Source organism: Pinus tabuliformis, chromosome 1_2, assembly GCF_031772625.1.
Source record: "Pinus tabuliformis cultivar Carrire ecotype Pingquan chromosome 1_2, CPIR1, whole genome shotgun sequence".
Taxonomy (NCBI): domain Eukaryota; kingdom Viridiplantae; phylum Streptophyta; class Pinopsida; order Pinales; family Pinaceae; genus Pinus; species Pinus tabuliformis.
In genome coordinates, this window is record NC_142298.1 from 4,622,921 (window position 1) to 4,631,197 (window position 8,277).

Here is an 8,277-nt window from a genome sequence, read left to right on the forward strand (position 1 = left end):
GTAGAAAGTTCAACTCGGAGAACATAATAATATATAGAAGAGAATATACAGAAAGAAACATATCTTATTTCATTCTTTAATAGCAATAATGGATTTTTAATGTAATTATATATTTCTTAAAAAACAATTATCAAAAAAATATTTATAAGTTTATAATTTGGATATTATATTATGAATACAAACCTAGGAATTTTCTAAAGAACTAAACTAAATTAATTGTAATCTGAAAAAATGACAGTAATATTTTGAAATAAAAATAGTTAAATCAAATAATGTATATTATCTATTTCTACCCATAAAAATACAAATCCTCATGATCTCATGTAATGGATGGAATCCTAAAATTTTCCAATGAATTAAATGTTAAAATTTCATATGCATATGTTGTCTTTTTTCTCATGAATATATTACCATTGCTTTAAATAAAATAAATAAAATATATTACGTATGCATTTGAGAGTTTAAGAAATATTATAAAATAATGTTTTAAATTGTATATTCTTTATTTTGATGTGTAATCATTATTTATATTTTTGAAATTATAACTATATAAAAAATAATAAATTTTAAAATGTAAATTTTATTAATATTATTGAAATAAACTAAATATATAATTATCATATAAATCTTTATTAGTATTTAAAAAAAATTAATTGCTTTTCTATACTATATATATATATATATATATATATATATATATATATATATATATATATATATATATATATATATATATAATTTCCTAATTGAGATAATCACTAATAATAGGGAATACCAATAAAAATAAGAATGCAACTTATATTTTAAATGCCACCATATATTGGCGAAAAAATATATATATTGAAAGGTCTTGATCAAATGTCATCGAATGCCTAAAATGAGGGAAAAGTAATCTAGTTTCTTCTTGGTATTCCTCTTGGTATAAATAGAAAAGAAATATTTCTTCTCAATAGTTTTTTGTCATTCACTGGTAAAATAAGTGGTAGATTATATATTGGTCAACCATCATCTCAATATTTCAATTATTATTTTAATTGTTTATTGCCAATTTAACAAAAATACACTAAACAACTTAAATTTAATACAAAAATTATTATTTCAAACCAAAGTACAACTTTTCCTATTCAACAATTCAAATTCGGAATAAATGAATAAATAAATAACGAAGGGTGAAAGGAAAGAAAGGCTTCATGCATAGAAAGGTCAAGAAAGTAACTTTGGTTGGGTACTAAAGAGGCTTTCTCGAAGAGAAGTGATGTTTGTGTTCCTATAGTGACTTTTTCAAGGTACTCAACATGCTTTGTGTTAGTGAAGCAACACTAGAAATGAAACCTAAGACTCTAATAATCTTAATCTCGTTACTATATTACCCTTCTCCTTAATTGAATCAATTATGATACAACATGATTTGTGAGTGTGTTTAACGAAGAAAGGAAATAGAGGGAACTATATCTATAATTGAGATAAGTGGGAAAACCGAAGTAATATACACAATGAATCAATACTTCCTAAGGGACTAGACTCTATGAAAAAATTTAGACCAGAGAAAGGAAGATAGACTTCTACAAGTTTGTCGCCAATTGTTGTCGTTGCAACAAACACCGTCCAATTTTTTTGCTGCGATCCTATGATCTTTCGCTCCTTGATTTATATCATTTGCTTCATTATTGGTTGATGATTTTATAAGTTATTAAGTATTCCTCTATGTTTATAAATGTTGAGTCACTTGTACACACATGCATATACTTTCATGCATGTATAAGTACTCTTCTTTCAAGCAAGCCTAACAGTTAGTGTACAACTTAGAAAAGCAAACATTGTGTAGTCCTTGTTGATAGTCACTATACAGAGGATGATGATAATTATTGCATAGTTCCTAGGTCCATTGAATACGCAGTCCCTATGGACAGTCATTGCATAATATTTATTTGATAGATTTTGGAATTCTTAGTTGCAATTGTACCATCACTCAGGTGAATTTTCACTACTATCACTTTGCTTTGATTTCATTTTCATTAGTCTCACTTTTCCGAATGTAACTTTCATTTTCTTTCACATTTATAAGTGGTGCTTTTCCATTCTCTCCACTATAACATATGTTGCTTTAACTTTCTTTAGATTTTCCAAGTGTCATTTTCATGTTTTCTTACTATCGCTATTATTGTTTTTGATGATTTTGTCTCTTGCATATGTCACATCTTAGTGCACCACTAGAACTCTCCCTAATGCATTATTTTACATTATCTAATCCTATATGTAAAAGTAATTTTTTCTAGACACTTCCCTGTAGCTTAGCATATTATTTCGTTGTAGCCAACACTCTTGCCTTTCCTTGTATTCTAAGTGTTGTGAAATGGTGTTTCAATTATTGCACTTATAAATAAGTTTCAGTTTGATGTTGTTTCAAGGTATGCATTGAGTTCTATTGAATTCTTTGATGTTATATAAGTGTCAGATAATCATTTCATGACTTGATTGCATGTCTTGTTCTCTTTTGCCTCATTGATCCCACACTTTCCCATTTTCGAGCCTTCGTTGTCTTTACAACTTGATCGATATTCAAGAACTTTTCTTCCTCCTAGAACTATGCACTATGCATTTCAAAGCCATAGTGAATCCACTATATCTCTTGCAGCTACACATTGTGCAGTCCCAAAAGGCAACCCTCCTCCATCTACACAATGCACAACCTTGGAACGTAAGACATTAATTTAGTTGTCTAGCATTGTTGACTTCAAAGACCTTGTTCCCTCCTACTTCACATTCTCCATTCCGTAGTTCTAGTTTTTCCCAACTATGTAATTTCCTAATCATTATCCTCAATTATTGTGCATTGCATAGTTCAAGTAACCATGCATCCTTGTATTTATCACATGCCTTTTTTCATTCTCCTCAATTTTGTTTTGCATAGCTTCAGTGAGAAAGGTATCATTGAACTCCTCAACTGTGTAATTCAAATATCTTCTTGCCAATCATTACGAATTACATAATCATGGTGACTAGTCATGTGAATTGAGATTATTCACTATGTAATTATTTGCCCCAGCTTGCTCCCTATAGTGCATTGTGGAGTTCTAGTTAATAGTGAAGCCTTCCTTATTCCCTCTAATTCCTAACTACACAATCCACGTATCCTTCTTCTTGGGAAATCCTCACTATATATCATGAGTCACCAAGCCCAATTCCTTGCCCATTACACCCCCTCAAAGCGTAAGAATACCTGTCAATCCCTCCATCTCTTTGCATTGTTTAGTTTTGTTCAATAGTGATGCCGCCTTGAGTCCCAAATTTCCTCAACTGCATAATATCCAAAATCCTATTGTAAAAACCCTTGCATGTTGCCTCATCTCGATCAATATCATCGATTAAAGCAGGGAAAATGTTAAATATGGAAATTTGTCTTAATGTTTCGAAACCTCGGCTAATCGTGCTACTCTATAATATGAGAACTATAAAATATTTGGTGATATTTTTGCAAAAACATTCAAATTTATAATTTTTTTATATATACTCTCTCTATAATTTTTCCAATATTTAAGGTAAAAATATTTTATCTTATAAAACTTGGGTGAGTTGTTTTTAGAAAAAATGGAAATTGGTGAATATTTTATTTTGGGAAAACCATGTAAAATTAGCCCACCTAAAAATATTAGCCCCTAAAATTTTCCATGGGGTAAGGAGAGGTAGAATAGGTGGTTTTTTCACATATGTTGGCTTCTCAAGAGTGCTCTCCATCAGCAAGTATCATCATTACAACATGATAGGGTAGTGTTAAAGTGAGGCTATCAAGGAGAGGCTACAAGGGTGTACTTGTGAAGAAAGAGTAAACGGAGAACCATCATGAAGAACACAAAGGAATATTTTATCTAGAGAAAGAAGTTGACTTGGAAGGTCTCAAAATTCACCTAGACCCTTTGGTCCATCAAAATGGATAATAAACAAAGATATATCATGAGGAATTCAAATCGAAAGAAACAAGAAGAGCGACTTGTCAATGCCACCTCATCATGAAATTTGATTTCATCATTTCCAAGTTCTATCTTTTACAAATGTGATCACAATGTCATGTGTTGATGTGCCTTCCCACATAATGTGGAATGTAATTATGTATTTTCAAGAAATTAGAAAAATGTAAAGGTATGGAAATCTAAGACTTACATGTAGAATCTAAAGGTCACTCAAAGTTCAAAGGTTACTTAGGAAATCTAAGTATTATGAGGGAAACCCAATGGTCATGGGATATCAAATTTCATTTCTCTTGTTATAAATACAATCTCATAACTTAAGAAAGGGGCTTTTGGGATTCACAAACTTTAGAGATCTAGTCTTAGATTCTCTAGCTTAAAATAGGAGTGGGGAAAACTCCACAGTTAAGCGCGCTTGAGCCAAAGGAGATCTGGGATGGGTGACCTCCTGGGAAGTCCTGGTTACCGGGTGCAAGCCCCAGAAGTGATGATTGATGCTATGTGATTCATTTCACTAGTTTCAATTCCACTTCTTCACCCCTGTGAACATCACCACATGCAATGAGTGCTAAGTGAACTATTCAAAGATCATGAGAAATTAGTCAGTTACGACTACCTCTCATGGAAATGGTCATACGTGAATGACTTACTTAACGCAGATTGAATCCCAATTAAGAGATTAAAGAATAACAAGTGGTGTAATGACCAGTTTCGCAGTTGAGTGGCTCATCATGAAAATGTCAACTATGTAGAATAATCTTTCACTAAGAGAATAATACAGAAGTAACAAGTGGTGTAATGTTCCAGTATTAGAGTTAGTGGCTCATCATTGTAACTATGTACTTAATCTTTCACTTAATCAAGATAAGATCATTAAGTTGACACATTTTCATGCATGTATCATGAATATTCTAAGACTATTATTTAGATGATTGTGGGATATTTTATGTTCATATTACTAAAGAAATTAAACTACTTCATTGGTTTTGGTGCTTGTATTGTTGAATGTGTATTGTATTTACTTTAGTTGTCATGGTATCTATGTGTAAAGTATTTACTTCCTCTAATATTTTAGCATTTGAAATGTGATGCATTCATCTACAACCGAAATGAATGATATTACTCATATTTAAGCTCGGTGATGTTTAGGAAAAATGGTAATTTCCAATTTCATGCCTTTATGTTGTGGATATTTCTTGATGGATATTTCCTTTGAGGAAAGTTTCATATGTTCAAAAAGATTTATAAAACTTTATAGTTTTCTTAAAATATTTGTTCCTTGATAAAATAAATTTCAATTCTCTAAAATTAACCTGTGAGCTTAGTGGGATTTTAAAACATCCATCTTTGATCATGATAATTTTATGGATTTCTTGGAATTTTTTTTCTAAATTTAGGGATTCAAGGCTTAAACTCAAACCACAACTAAGATGATCTAGTAGAGGATCATGAGAAAGAGGTTATCTAAGAATTAGCTTAAGTCTAGAATCATCGGTATTAGAATTCAATAACACTTCAAATAACCTCCATCATAAATTCCATGATAATCATATTTCGTTGTAATTTTTTCAAATAAAAAAGATCATATTTTTATGTATTCAATCTTTTGTGATCAATAATGAATTAAACAAAGTATTTCGGTAGAAATCACATGAGAGAATTTTTTGGCTAACGCGTTTCGAACCAACAAGTGTGGTTTATCATAAGGACTAGATGAAGAGATAGACCATAGCAAAGGCTTAAACAGAGAGCAATGTAGAGACATAATTTCAAGTAATGACTATATTTGAAAATAACGTTTAAATTATAATATTAATTTATTAATAGATTAAAGATAAATATTATTAAGTAATGGCTATCTTAAACGGGTAGCTTTTGAAAAATATTTAAATAATGATATTATTTCATTACATTATTAAAAATATTAATAGGTAACAGCCATATTAAATGGCTAGTTTTTGAAAAATAATATTTAAATTAATTTATTAAAACAAAATATTACTAGTTCTTGAAAAAAAATAATTTAAATAATGATATTAGTTTATTAAAATATTAATATGTAACATCTATATTAAATGGCTAGTTTTTGTAAAATAATATTTAAATTAATTTATTAAAAGCAAATATTACTAGTTTTTGAAAAATAATATTTAAACTGTGATATTAGTTTATTAATTTATTAAAAACAAATATTAATAAGTAGCTGCTATATTAAACAGCTGGTTTTTGAGAAATAATATTTAAAATAAATAAATAAATAATCAAAGTCAAACTTTAAAGGAGGGGAGTCAAAAATTATAAAAACGAGTGAAGACCCTAATCAAGACAAGATCATTTGATAAATAAAATAACTAATGGAAGTAAAATAAATTAAATTGAAAATAATTAATGGAAAAATAAATAAAATAAAACAAAAATATACACAAGTCAAAATAAACATATATATAAATAAATAAATAAAAAGAGAAACATATATATATCCAAATAAAAAATAATCAATAAATAAAACGAGGTCAATAATAAAATATGGGGCTAAGGACCATTAAACAAATAACAAAAATACTAAAAGGAGTTAAGAACGAATACGATGATTAAAAAAAAATGAAGGATCAAGAAAATAAAGTGTAATGAAGAATAAATCAACAACAAATACTATAAGAAGGATGCCAATACCTACATAGACAAACAAAAAAAACAAATTAAATCCCAAAAAGAAGCATAAAAAACTAGGAGGACAAGACAGGGACCCATTTTCTACTAATATTCCAACCGTCATCTCTATTCAGATTATTGGGTCTTTTTTCAATTTCTAGGGCATCCCTCAATTTACAATGATGGAAATGGCTAACCTTAGCAATGACTTGGACCTCCTCGATTCAGATGTGATGCTTAGATTTATTTGCATGCTCCTCCAAAGCAGAGGAGTGGGTCGTGCAATGCTTGATGCCAAAAGTATGCTCACAAATCCTTTGATTAATCGAGTGACCAGTCTCACCAATGTAGGGAGTCCCACAAGAGCATGGGATAACATAAAGATAGTTCATATTCTTGGGGTCCACTGGGTCTTTTACAGATCTAAGGGAACTCCGAATGGTATTTAAGGGCCAAAAGGTTCAAGCCACCTTATACTTCCTTAAGATCCTTGCAATCTTCATAGTGGTCCCTTGGATAAAAGGAAGATGAACACCAAAAAATCGATCCTTGGTATCTTTCTTAGCGCTAGGACCTTTTTCATCTCTGACACAGAATATTTGGTTTTAATAAATTAATTCAAAAACTAGTAATATTTGATTTTAATAAATTAATTTTATTTTTCAAAAACTAGTCGTTTAATATAGTCGTTACATATTAATATTTTAATAAATTTATAAACTAATATCATTATTTAAATATTATTTTTCAAGAACTAGTAGTATCTAGTTTTAATATATTAATTTAAATATTATTCTTGAAAAACGAGTCATTTAATATAGCAGTTACCTATTAATATTTTTTCAAAAATTATCCGTTTAATATAGCCGTTACTTAATAATATTTGTTTTTAATATATTTATAAATTAATATTATAATTTAAACATTATTTTCAAATATAGATGTTACTTGAAATTATGTCTCTACATTGCTCTCTATTTAAGCCTTTTCCATGGTCTACCTCTTCATCTAGTCCTAATGATGAACCACACTTGTTGGTTTGAAAAGCATTGGCCAAAAAAATTCTCTCATGTGATTTCTAACGAAAGACTTTGTTTAATATATTTTTATGCTTTAGTAGTTTTGAGGTGTCCTTTTATATGGACCTTTCTTTGTAATTGAAATCCCATTCATTATAAAGTGATCCCATGTGCCCAAAAAAAAAACTTAATTACCTTATTGACTTGTTTATCGACTATCCATGTCTAATAATTGCACCTGGTAATTCACCCATAACATTCCCAAGTGCATCCAGGTTTTCATAAATGTGCTCAATTTATCTATTCAAATCATCCTAAGTCCACCTACCATTTATCCAACACATATTTGTTCATTTATTTAACTTAGTTTTCTTTATCCATCAAATTCACTTGGATTGGCCCAATCCTCATAAATATGGATATCTCTACCTAAAACCCTCTAGCTGTTCCAATCAAAGAACCCAAGTATGTTTCGTCGATGTGCACGGATGAATTCATATCCAATGTTGTGTTCCAAATGAGTGTATCTCATGATTGTGATAATTAATTACTTGTGTCAAAAGGAACTTCAACCATCCATCGCAACCACTAAGCGTAGACTTTCAAACTTCATTGTTCCATATATAGCTGAGATAGCTAAT